This window comes from Ursus maritimus, unplaced genomic scaffold (genome assembly GCF_017311325.1).
Source record: "Ursus maritimus isolate PB19 unplaced genomic scaffold, ASM1731132v1 scaffold_25, whole genome shotgun sequence".
Taxonomy (NCBI): domain Eukaryota; kingdom Metazoa; phylum Chordata; class Mammalia; order Carnivora; family Ursidae; genus Ursus; species Ursus maritimus.
The window spans coordinates 39,442,335-39,455,810 of record NW_024425008.1 but is presented as its reverse complement, the minus strand read 5'-3'; the positions used below and the strand labels follow the sequence as shown (position 1 = coordinate 39,455,810).

At 39.7% G+C, this 13,476-nt stretch overlaps 1 protein-coding gene across 2 annotated transcripts in view; it reads right to left on the bottom strand.

The window, feature by feature from the left end:
- The window catches only part of GNG2 (G protein subunit gamma 2), a 110,974-nt gene that overhangs the window by 93,728 nt on the left and 3,770 nt on the right, over nt 1–13,476 (bottom strand). For both annotated transcript variants that reach the window (XM_008701539.2, XM_040641827.1), the window contains exon 2: nt 555–596. The gene's annotated coding sequence lies outside the window, so the exon portion shown is untranslated. The remainder of the gene's footprint in view (nt 1–554; nt 597–13,476) is intronic.

Genomic DNA, 13,476 nt, shown 5'->3' with positions numbered 1-13,476 from the left:
GGGGGGGGGGGGCAACCTCTCCAGACTCAAATGGCTTTAGCTATTTTCAAAAGCCAAGTTAGCTTCTTTAAGAAGAAACCCCTACAGCATTAGATTGACCTTTGGTTATTATTGTATGTTGCTGCTGGAAAAGCCCTTACAATGTCTACACCAATCTGTTAAGAACAGGGCTTACTCTTCTCTGATCTAATCTACTATGATGTCTGTCTTGCACAAGGTATGTCTTTAATAGCTGCAACCGATTAATTGGATATGGTGCCATAGGAATACATTTTCAGGCTGTGACCTCAAGGCTCTCCAACTTAGATTTTTAGAAGAAAATGGGAAAATCTGGCGGTGAGAAATCAGACTTCAACTATCATCAAGGATAACTGCTTTTTTTCTTAAATCCTGGAGTCCTGTTAATCCTGCTAAAGCCTCAATGAACATTTCTTACTGATAAACATCACATGTTAAATGCATTCATCTACAGGATCAGTTAAGATACTCTTTTCTGCTTCAAGTTCTGGTTAGACTCAAGAAGCTCCTCGGAGAAAATAGTTTTTAATTCTTACCTCTTCAGTTCCCAAAGCCTGAGGCTCACTGGCAGATCTGGGCTGTTGAGAAAGCAGAGAGGAAAACGAATGTTTTTTTTTAATAAACAGGACAAAATAACATGACACATAAGAGTTGAATAAACAAATGAGTGTTTCTGTAAGTAGGGTTTGGTGGTAACGGCTGAATAGCTCTAAGGGCAGAGGGTCTCACAGGTTTACATTTCCAAGCCAAGAAACAAACACTCTGTTAACTCTTTTTCTTTTCAGAAACAGATGTGAAATAAGAGTCTCTTTCTTTGTGAACTTCCTTGGCCTACAGGAAAACATGAAAACACAAAGTCGGCTTCTGAACCTAAGGGAAGCAGAGTTCTTGGTGACAGAGATGACTAAGTGAGATGACTAAGAAGAAACTTTCCTCCCTGACCTAACCCGATTTGCTCCCGACAGGACCAAAGGGGCAGAGGCAGACCACATTCCTGCTCCAGGAGTTACGAACAGGGCTGGATTTCCACTTGTGTGTATCTAGCCTGTAAGAGGGTAGATTTGGACAATTTCGGAATTATAAAAGCATCTTTTAGTATCTAACGTTTCTGTAGGCTGCGTAACAGTAGAGACACTGACACCCCTGGCCCCAGTGACTTCGGCGGATGTCGAGGCAAGTTCACATTGGGTCCTAGGACCAAATGAACATCGTGTCTATAAAGATCTCACGCGGCTTCCAGACTGGTAGGTGTGCTACAGTCTCAGCCCAACCAATTATATTCCCAGATGACCAGAAGGGATAGTATGTTTTAAAATGAGCCAAAGTTATTAGGAAAGCATTATCTCATGATTAATGACAGCAAAGAAAAAAAAAAAAAAAAGCCCAAACCAACCTATTTTCAGAGAATGAACCCTAGGGATAACAATGATTAGTGGGAGGAACCTGTCCAACCAAGGCTGCTCGGAGCCGAACACTCTCGCGCATTACTGGTGCTAGCAGCCTCTCGAGGACATAGTTTGGCACTATTCATCAAGATCCTCAAATATGTTCTCAGTCACTGTCATTGTGGTAACACTCCTTGACTTTATAAACAAAAAAATCCAAACGTAAGCGAAGAATTATTACCAAGGTGTCAGAAATAGCCTAAATATCAGTAACATAATTTATTAAGTAAACCAAAACTCCGCATGATGCAACTTTGAAACAATACATACAAAAATCTTAAATGATGAGGAAAAATACACATGATATAAAGCAATGTGAAAAAATACAAAATTTTATATATATATATATACATATATATATATATAGTGTGTGACCTCAGTTAATTTTCTAATATGTTTCAAATACATATTTTTCTAATACAGTTTATATTTTTCAAGTGTAATATTCTTCTAATATATCACAAATAATATTTTCTAGTAAATATTATATATAATCTTTCTGATATAGATTATTCTAGAAAATGATTGGAAGAAGATACATCAAAATGTGAACAGCATATTGCCTCTTCTATCCTATTTTCTATAGGATAATGGAAGTAGCAGGAATTGCTAGATACAGCCAGTATCTGCTCTGCTCTTCTAGGCTTATAATAGATTTTTAAGCTAGGAACCTACATGTCAAGGATAACTACTTTTCCCAGCCTCCATTGCTGCAAGGTGTGTGGCTATGAGACAAAGTTCAGCGGGACGGCTGCAAAAATGATTTGTGCAATTTCTGGGCCATGCCCTCTCCTTTCCAACGTTCTCCCTTCCTGCTGGTCCTAAGTGGGATCCTTAGGGCAAGCTGCTTTCGATCAAAAAGCAAGAGAAACATGCTTGAGTGATGGACTAACAAGATAGAAAAAGCCTAGGTCCTGGGATGATCTTGTGGAGCAGAGCTAGCTTTCCAGCCCTGGACCACCCACCTCTGGGTTATTATCTGAAAGAGAAAGAACTTCTGTCGCCCCACTGTGAAATCAAGCCTCTGTTACGTGCAGTTTAACCAACAACCTAATTAACAGAAGCGGTCATTTCTTTAAAATTTAAGTATTTTCCAAATTTTCAATAATCACCATGAATTACTTTACCAGAAAAAAAAATTTAAGCATGGTTTAGTAATTTTAAGAAAATTAAGATAGCACAGAAGAGAGTTCGAGCAACATGAGCCTTCTGTCCATATATGAGAGAAAAAATGAAATCTACAGTTTCAAGAAGTAGTTATTATATCCTCACAAGGGCATAAATCACACACCAGCTCCCTGAGTTTGTATGACCTTTTCATCACACTTCATGGCACTTTATTTCAAGCCATCTGAAAAATAGTTTTAATACAGAAAAGTTCTTTAGCTTTAAATACAATCTGCTTTAATATCTGCTTGAGGAATCCTCTAAAAAAATAAAGCTCTAGTCAACATATTATATTTCTTCATTTAAGAGAATACCTAGACCTCTTAAAGTAAACTTAGAAACATTCTTAAAAACAGCTTTATATGTCCTAACTCATACCTTTAATTTAAGGGTGTTGTTTGTTCCTCAGATAGAATCATAATGACTCACCCCTACTGTAAGTCCACTGGCCCAATAACTGTTGACTGTCCATCAAACAAACGTTATATTTTGATTTTACTTTCCTCTGGAATGGCGACAGATTTGTCAGAGCTCACATAACCTCCCTCATCTCTGTGACCCATGGGCCTGTATTATAACATGACTGTCCAAGATAAAGGAGTCATGTCTACCCCATGCAACAGAGAAAAGATACCTCGTCTACTTGGGGATCAGCTCTGAAACAATGGCTTCACTGAAACCAGTCTCTACCCATATTAGAATAATGCACTTTATAACGCAGATCCTTTCACCTGCAACAACATTTTGCCAGTGGTATCCGGTGCCTTTTAGAAGATCATTAAAGGGGCGCCTGGGTGGCACAGCGGTTGAGCGTCTGCCTTCGGCTCAGGGCGTGATCCCGGCATTACGGGATCGAGCCCCACATCAGGCTCCTCCGCTATGAGCCTGCTTCTTCCTCTCCCACTCCCCCTGCTTGTGTTCCCTCTCTCGCTGGCTGTCTCTATCTCTGTTGAATAAATAAATAAATAAAATCTTTAAAAAAAAAAAAAAAAAAAAAAAGAAGATCATTAAAGCCCTGTGCACCTGCACATAAGACACTTCCCCAGGTAGACCTTAGAGACTTCCACGTAATTATACAACAGATAAAGGATCTATTTTCCCTTTTTGCCAAGAGAATGCCAAATGGTCCTTTTCTCTCCTGTGAATCACAACACCCGACACTAATATGGCTAACTTATATTCAATAACAAAGGCAGGATGCCAGAGTTTCCTCACTTCCCTCTTAGGATGACTATGCCAGTACGTTTTCAAGAACCCCCTAAACTCTCTCTTGCAATAGGCATATAGAAGCTGATAGGCCAAGCTCTGAATTCTCAGTTTCTCTCCCCCTCTTCTCTTGACAGGAACATAAGCAAGCCAACTCGACAGGCCTAATTACCATGGTAACAACATGCACTGTGATTATGAGTGTGTTTGTTTTTTAAAATGACTCACAGATTGTTCTCCCAGAAGCCCCAGACACACCAGTTTCTGGGTGGTTTATAAAAGCTATTCAAAGTTTTCTTGCAAATTTCTTGCTCCTATTAGCATAACCGCTGGGATGGAGAGAGATTCATCAAATCAAATATGCCCTTCTCCTTAAGGATGACAAAAAACCCCACTTGGTTCCTTAACCGCTCCAAGATTAATCAATTTAAAACTTGGGTTAATAATGAAATTGAGTTTGTACACTGGAGATAATTAATCTGCCCCTAATTTTAATAATTAAGGTATTTAATAATGTAGTTTTAGAGACCCAAATGAAATAATCAAGTGAAATAAAATCAGCAGTAAAAAATATCAAATAAAATAGCCTAATCTGTGGGTACATGGTCAGTCACATGTAAAGTGCTACAAAAGAATAAATGTTAAGTTTTAGTACCAAGATGTTTTTAAACCAATGTCCAAAATAAAAGACACTTATTTTTAAGATGCAAACATGGAGGTGCCTGGGTGGTGCAGTCAGCTGAGTGTCCCCCTCTTCCTTTCGGCTCAGGTCATGACCTCATGGGTGGTGATTTGGAGCCACAGGTCGTGCTCCTGCTCAGCGCTAAATTGGCTTGGGATTTTCCCTCTCTCTCCCTCTGCCCCTTCTCCCTGCATGTCCATAGGCAGCACGCGTGCGCTCAAATAAATAAATAAATAAATCCTTAAAAGGCAAACATGAAAGAGTCCAGACATTTGGAAAAACCGTGGACTGCTTTCATTCCTTCATTCAATACATATTATTTAGGACCCTCTAGGTAGTAGTGTCATTGTCTGCAACCGGAACAGTGCCATTGGGCTTAAGGAAGACCATTTTCTTATTGGAGATAAAGGCCGTGGGTGTGGTTTAGTCTGTTATCTTATCTTAGAAAGATTCTTTGCTTCACAAAGCACCATTGCGGGTAAGCTCTCAATGAGAGGACCATTTTCCAACGATAGTATCAGGCCTAGAATTCTGAGTCCTGACTTTGGCATGATAGTTGGCCCTCTCTTAAAAAAAAAAAAAAAAAAAATAGGCTGGTAATTTTGGTTATGTCGGTTTTCCTCCATATGAATTGGAAATAAACCTTACTTTGAAAGAAATTTAAATGGAAACTTATAAATCTATTTAACTTAAAATTCTATCTCCTGACGCTTACATATAACACAACATATAACACACACACATACACAATAGTCATTAGAAATTACTGCCTCCGAATAGCTACATATTTTACATACTGTTACCAATAATCTACTTTTCCTCTAGAGTTTGAAGGGATAACCAGAATGAACCTGTCAGGATAGGCTAGGTTATACTGTGTGGCAATGAACAGCCCCAAAATCTTGGTGTAGGACAGCAAAGCTTATTTCTCACTCCCACTACATGTCCATCGCCGGTCAGTGGAGAGACCCATCCCTATGATGCCTTTACTCCAAGACCCAGGCTTAAGAGTGCAGCCCCCATTTCTCTGCTTCTGCCTCTGCCCATTGCCAAGGACTGCGCTCACATCCTGGTTCTTAGAAGCTTCTTCCCGGAAGGGGTAAAGAGGACTTCTCTCATTTCACTGCCTAATACAAGAGATGCGGCTACACTTAACTGGAGTGGACAGAGAAGTGTAAAGTAAGCCTATCATGAGTTTGGAAGGAATACTGGAAATATTTATGACTGAGCGCATAAATTACTGGACAAATAGTGCAAGGCTGAGTGGACTCTTAAGTCAAAACATCGACATCTGGCTACCCCAGAGAAATAGGCCTCCTCGGGTGATTCCTCACGCCAAGTCCTTTGTATCTGTGACTAATGTTGGGCCATGACAATCACTTCTGCTAGAATTTGGTAAGAATCCCATGGATAGAATAAAAGGTACTCTACTCCAGCTTTGTGGTAACAATAATAATTGAATAGCTATACTTCTAAATAGTTACTATAGGTCACGTGCTCTGCTATGTAAACATTTTAATATATTATATAATTTTCTCCTGACAATTTTGTGAGCTAGGTATTGTCATTATTATTTCCCATTTTATAGATGATGAAACTGGGGTATAGAAAGTAACTTGCTCAAGACAGATTCTGATTCCAAACTGGTATTCTTTAACTACTATGTTTGCCTATGTATTAAGCCTTAGAAAATTATTTTATACACTACCGTATTTGAGGATTAAGACTTATAGTAAAAAACAATTTTTTTTTTACCTAGAAATTTTCACCTATTCTTAACTTTTGTATTATTTTAATTAAAAGAAAATCTAGGGTCTGTTCAATAGCAAGGTTTTTTTTTTTCTTAGTGAATTTTTTTTTTTTAAAGATTTTATTTATTTATTCAACAGAGATAGAGACAGCCAGCGCGAGAGGGAACACAAGCAGGGGGAGTGGGAGAGGGAGAAGCAGGCTCATAGCGGAAGAGCCTGATGTGGGGCTCGATCCCATAATGCCGGGATCACCCCCTGAGCCGAAGGCAGACGCTTAACCGCTATGCCACCCAGGCGCCCCATCTTAGTGAAATTATTTTAATGTCCATCCACAGCAATATTCCCTAAACACCACCATCATTTATGAGATTTTTAAAAAATGGCAAAGGATCAGCTCAGTTCTCCAAAAAGACTCTAAAATGAGATTTTTTTCCTGTTAAAATTTTCATCATTTTTCTCATTTCTGTACAGATCAGATAAATACCCTTCTTAAACAGAGCTCTGTTGGCAAAGCCTAGAAATTTACTTTACTTTCCTGTTTAAAAATGCAAATATGAGTAGGAAGCACTCCATCATTTATCATAGAAAAGGTACTCCTACTATTAATCCGTTAGTCTGCTCTGATGAGGACGCAAAGAAAGCACACACCGAGACAAGCAGTCAAAACACTGTAATGTCAGCAATTCTACTTCGAAATTTCCCCTTTCCACTATGGCTGCCTCACCTATGGAGCCTCTCAAATACACGACCACCACTGTGGAAATTAGGAACCATGAAGACAAGGCAACAGTGATGGAAGTGCATGTTGCCCCCAGAGTTGGAAAGTGAAAACCAATTTTCAAAATAACTCATAATCAGGAATTCCAGAGATTAGTCATTCTTCTCTTACAGGTGCTGTAATCAACAAAATACATACCTCTCTAGAGAAAACAAGGCTTTCATTTAAGTCCGACAGGCGCCATACACAGAGCCTTTGGCCTCTCTACCTCCTGTCTTGGCCCAGAGCGGATTTTATTTACATCAAATTGATTTAACTGACCAGTCAGGAAAACTCAATTGGTGTGTGTGTGTGTGTGTGTGTGTGTGTGTGTGTGTGTGTCTATATGTATGTGTGTGTGTGTGTGTGTTTACAATGGAGATAATACAAGACTAAATTAAATGTTGTCTAAATTAAATGATATTCTTATTGCTTTATAGGAGCTGATGTATTTTCTTCTGGAATGATATGTTTAGAAGGTTATTCTTTACTAAGTCTCGCATTAGCCATTTGTATTTTCTTTCAGGATTCTTTCTCCAATCTAGCTAGACCACTACCATTAACAAAAACAAGCTCTTTGTTTGTGTATGTGTTTGTTTTTCAAAGGGAAACGCATGGAAACACTGTTCAACTCCAAGTTGTGTGATCTTGGTGTATTATTTAGCCTTTTTGAGCCTTGCTATCTTCACTTACAAACTGGGAATAATAATGGTGTCAGACTCCATTGACTGCCTACCTGATAATCATTAACTCCTTCATCTTTGCTAACAAAACCAGACCTTGTCTCTGGGATCTGGTGACGGGGTTCTTCAGAGAGGCAGGGCTGCTCCATGGCCTCAGGAGGAAACTCTCACATAAGCCAATCACAGCGGTTCCACCTGCTAGTCTCTACAGATAAGGCATGTGAACTGTGGGGGAAATTCGGCTGGAGACAGCTTTTCTGTCACACTGCTACGAGGTAGTGAAAAGAAATAAGTCCCTTCACTCTGCCTCTAGATACTGAAATCCAGCTGTTACTCTGAAAGCAGCCATCTAAGCACGGGAAGGGGCCAGCCTAAGAGAGTACGCCAACCTGCTAAGGACGTCAGAACAGGTGGAAAAGAAGAATGCAGGTTGCCTAGAACAGTGCCCAGTTGTGATAACTCTGGAGTTACCATTCCTTCAGGAATGCCTTACGGCAAATTCTGTTGTTTAAGCCATTTTAGTAGGGTGTTCCTTTACCAGTAGCCACAAGTGTCTGATAGAGAAACACTCTTCTCATCTCATAGGGTTTTTAAACTCACGGCAAACAGTAATGTATATAAAGTATTCAGCACACAGCAGCACAAACAGCATGCCCGGCAAATGCTAGTTCTCAGCTTGATTGCTGAAAGGTGTTGATCTTCGCTCATTCAACCATAAGCTAGCGCTTGACTCTGTGTGGTTTGAATGACTCCTCTGTGAGGTTTTCCTTGGTTCCTCCAAACAGAATTAAGGGCAGAAATCATTGCTTTCTCTACTTTGTTCCTCTAAGAGATAATATCAAATTCCTGAGGTTATTTTAAACAATAACATTGGCATTTAATTCAGACAACAAGCCCTGTAGTGCTGATTGTAGTGTAGAAAAATATAATTAAACAGAGCAGTCTTCCTGACTATAAATCAATTTGATCTAAATAAAATTTAACCCAGACCAAGTACTCCACAGAACAGCCAAGTGTGCTGCATTTGGAGTCTGCCTAGTTTAATGGAAAAGCTGCTTTCTGGAAAGACCTATTTCATAGAATATTATACACATAGCTGAAAGGGACATATTTCCTCTGGAACTTCACCCCATCCTTACATCAGGAAGGCACCTACACCTGCTTGGGGGCCCTCTCTCCCTAGATCCTCACATGGCGTTCTCCTCACCACATGTCTCAGCTCAAATGTCACTTCCTCAGAGAGGTCTTCAGGGATTGCACATTCCCATCACCATCATACGCACAATCTCCATCATTCAACCCGTTTCTATTTTCATCCATCTCAGCACTTCTCACTACCTGATATTTTCTTGTATTTCTGGTGATGGGGTCCAAACTTGGCCATGATCTAATAGCCTGGGCTGAGGTTTGGACCTGGGTATTTTTTTCAAAGTACCCCTCAGTGATATCGAATGTGCAGCCAGATCTAAAAGCCATTTGTTTATGTGTTTACTGGATCTCTCCCAACACTAGAATGTGAGTTCCAAGAAAACAAAGAACTGGCCTGTTTTGTTCATCCAAGTCTCTCTGGCCCCTTGAAGGACACGTGGCACATTGCAGACATGCAGTTAAGACTTGTGGACACGCTGACCAACTGGATTGTAATTATGTCAGCATTTGCCTGTTTCCCCTGTAGTTCATGAGCTCCTAGAGAGCTCCGACAGTATCTAGCCTAGTCTGCACCAAAAAATAAGTGACGAAAGAAAGTTCATTAAATAAAAAAAATTGTAAACAAACTGCATTTGTGAACTTAAATGTTTACACACACACAAAATAAAAGATATGTGAAGTGAGGGACATGTTAATTAACTCAATAGAGGGGATCCTTTCACAATATATTTGTGTATCAAATCATCACATTGTACATTTTAAATATCTTACCATTTTATTTGTCAATTATACCACAATAAAGCTGAAACTAAAAATATACTAAAAAAATAAAAATTAAAAAAATTAAAAAAATATATACTAAAAAAAAAAAAAACCCATAAAACTGTATTTGTGTGCTATAAGGAAGACAAAGATGGAAATGGGTGTGGCCACTGTCCTCAAAGAGCTGGCCGAAGGGGAAAAAATGCAGATAGCCATTATACACACTAAAATGTGCTAACTAACTGCTGTGAAGAAAGAACAAAAGATTTCAGGGGAGGTAAAGATTGTTTCTTACTGGGGAGGGCAGAAAAGAAACCGAGGAAGGCTTCATGGAAGAGGTAGAATTTACAGAACAGATGGAATTTGGTTATTCATAGAAGTAAGACTATGGGGTGAAGTGTGGAAGGGGAAGTAGAAAAGTTATTCTAGGGAGAGGCAAGAACACAAACAAACCAGCTCAGCTGGAGGTTATGAGGGCCTGAACTAAGACACCAGCTATCAACATGGAAAAGAGTAGATAGTGTCAAGATATGTTCCTAATGACAGTGCAAAAAGCTATGGGATTGGCTACAACTTGATGGTTGTTGAGAAAAACTGAAATTGAGTTTTTATAAGTGAGGGACTGAGAGAATGGGGTGTCATTAATAGTCAGGAAATCAGGTAGGAGATGGTTTTGAGTGAGGAAAGGTAATGGTAGCACTGATTTGGACATGTGAGTTTCATTTTCAGTGGGATGAATGTTTGCAGGGTGCTTGATGTACAAGTTTAGACAGCAGATGAGTGATCAGGATGAAGGACCAAATTTGCAACTGACCTGCTTAGTGACAATGACTGAAATCATAGAAAAGGATCTGATAAAGGGAGAGGGAGAAATTAAGGGGCAGAAAATTAAAATCTTGAGAACATATTTAGGGAGCAGAGCTTGGGAGTTAGTGGGGAAGTTAGGAGCCTCCAGAGAACTATGAAGGGTGGCAGAATGTGCCACCCCAAAATATGCCTCCTTGACATAAGGATTATTTTGAGCAGGTTATTCTGGGAAACAGCAGACACAGGAGAAATTCTGAAAACAGACTAGAAGTTACCGTTTGTGTGAGGGAAATTTACATTTATAAAGGAAATCTCCATTTATAAGGGTGCCTCCCTCTCCTACCTGAAGAGAAGGACGACTAAATCACTAGACTCTAGTCAGTAGACAGGCATGAACTTAAGTCTGCATAACAAATCTTACTTTTATTTACCATGCTTTTCCTGATCATCTTCCCATAACTGGCCTCCTCTACTCCTCCTCTGTCTTGAGCTGAAGATGGTATTTCAGCCTGAATTCTAAGCCACCACTGAGAGTTACTCACTTTTCCCTGGGTATGTCCCATGTATACATGAGGTACACATGTTAATAAACCTGTTTGCTTTTCTCTTATTAATCTGCCTTTTCCTACAGGGTTCCCAAATGAGAACTTAGAAGGGTAGTGGGAAAACTATTTTTCTTCCTCTACAGGTAGAAGAACAGTTTAGTAGAGGTTATAAAAGTCAAGGGGAAGCTTTGTTGGCAGCAGGTGTAATTTTAAATTTATGTGTGTGAACACATCTGCAGGCAAAGAGGAAAGGGCCAATAAAAAGAAGAAACCAAATACATAGGAAAGAGATAGAATTATTGTCAGAACATAGTCCCCTACAAAGTAAAAGGAAATGGAATGGAGAGTCCAAGTAGAGAGTTTAACTCCTGGCTTCAGCAAAAGGCTATGTTAATTTGACCGAAGAAGACAGGGGAAGAGAATGAATGGAGACACAGAGAAATTCTGAGGTGGTAAGTAATGAGGTTGAGGAAGCCTGTAATATATGCCTTCTCAGATAAACAGAAGTAAGGTCACCTGTAATAAATAAAGGTAGGACTTGGGTTTAATGGATTTATTCAAAATGCATAGGGGATAGTAACATATGACATGCAAAAAAAGAAGAAAAGGGTTTTCAAAGAATAGCAATGGCCCTGCTGATGTTCCAGTGAATGTGGAGTAGAACCCAACTTAGACCCTCTTTATTAGCTCTGAGTACTAGGTGCCTGAGGAAAGGATTGTGGGAAGGTCTGACCCTGACAACAAGGCTGTCAGGGAGACAAGGAAAGGCCAAAGGAACAGGGAGGAAGGAGTCAAGGGACTGGTTTTCCCAAGCCTCTCCAGTAAGAGTTTGACTGTTTATATATATTTGCCAAGAGATAAAAGAGCTGATCCTGTCTTATCTCAAGCCTTGGCATACAGTGGTACCATTTCTAAGAAACATGTTATCACTAGAGTTTAAGATTGAGCTCCCTCTCTTTAATGTTTAGTGAAGTCCCCTAGAGATTTTCTGAACAATGACTCCCATTAAATACAGCTTATTTTCTTTAACATAAAGGTTTGGGGGAACATATATATACATTTCTAATACTCTTACCTGAAAATCTGAATCTCAAATTCCACTGTGGCATCTTTACATTTCAACAAATTTGAACAGAGAAACTGCATACTTACATAGGATGTTAAATTTAAACATTACGGTCTTCTTTTTAAAGAAAATAATTTCGTCTTACAATTTTAAAAGTGACAAAGTGTAAAGACTTTCTCTGTCCATTTGCCCTAATATGGAGGGAGGTGAAATGGAGATTGTATTGGGCAGTAAGGTATTAATCATCTGTGCAAGTCTAGAAAGGTAACTTATATTCTGGGCCTCTTCTATTATCCATCATGGAGAGTCTGATGAATGTCAAGCTCATCCCCAGGTCATTATCAGTTGTACCATTCTATGAGGTCACAGGCCAGGGACTAAATCTTAACACAGCTCTGTAATTCCCTTCTCCACCTGGATCTAGTAAAGCCAGTCATGGATCCTCCCAGTAATTGTAGAATAAATAGATTTGCAAATTAAACAAAGTGGGGTTCATTATTCAACCAACCAACCCACACACACAAAGAGTGCATTACAAGAATTTCACATATGGGGGCGCCTGGGTGGCACAGCGGTTAAGCGTCTGCCTTCGGCTCAGGGCATGATCCCGGCGTTATGGGATCGAGCCCCACATCAGGCTCCTCCGCTATGAGCCTGCTTCTTCCTCTCCCACTCCCCCTCCTTGTGTTCCCTCTCTCCCTGGCTGTCTCTGTCTCTGTCGAATAAATAAAATCTTTAAAAAAAAAAAAAAAAAAGAATTTCACATATGATCATTCAGGAGCTCTTCAAACCATTCAAGGTCAACCTCCATACCCACACCACAAATCTCAGACATTGTTGCTCTTAACAGAGTCCCACTTCATCTTCCTGCCCAACTCCCCTCAGCTCTGTCCACACACTGCCTCACCAGTTTCAGAATCAGGGGTGAAATGTGTAGCGGGAAATGAGACCCAGAAGGATTCTCTATTTTCAAAAGTGATTTCAAAAGTCAAATTCAGATTAGAATTACATTTCGTTAGTAGAAACCGCTCTCAGAAATCTCTTGTTTTTTAACTACCATAGCCCATTCTCCATAGGTTAATCCTCTCCATTATAAAGAGCTGGAAAACAATTTAGTACTTTAGATGCTCTTCCCTTTTTCTGGCCCTGCCAACTATGGGGTATTCTTTCTCATCCAGCTAATGAGAGGAAACTAGAAAGACGTGGGAATGACAGTCCCCCAGTGCCTCTTTGTAGTAGCCTGATCCACATGTGACCAGCAGGGTCACTAGTGTGACTGTCTACAATAGGGGTTTAATTTTCACTATCGGGTTCTTGATATCACCAATTATCAGGAGCTATGCTCTCTTACTTTCTCTTTTTGATTTTAAAAGTTACTTCTGAGAGAAGTATTTTACTTGGGCAGGGATAATACTGGTATATGCAGGAGATTAAATAC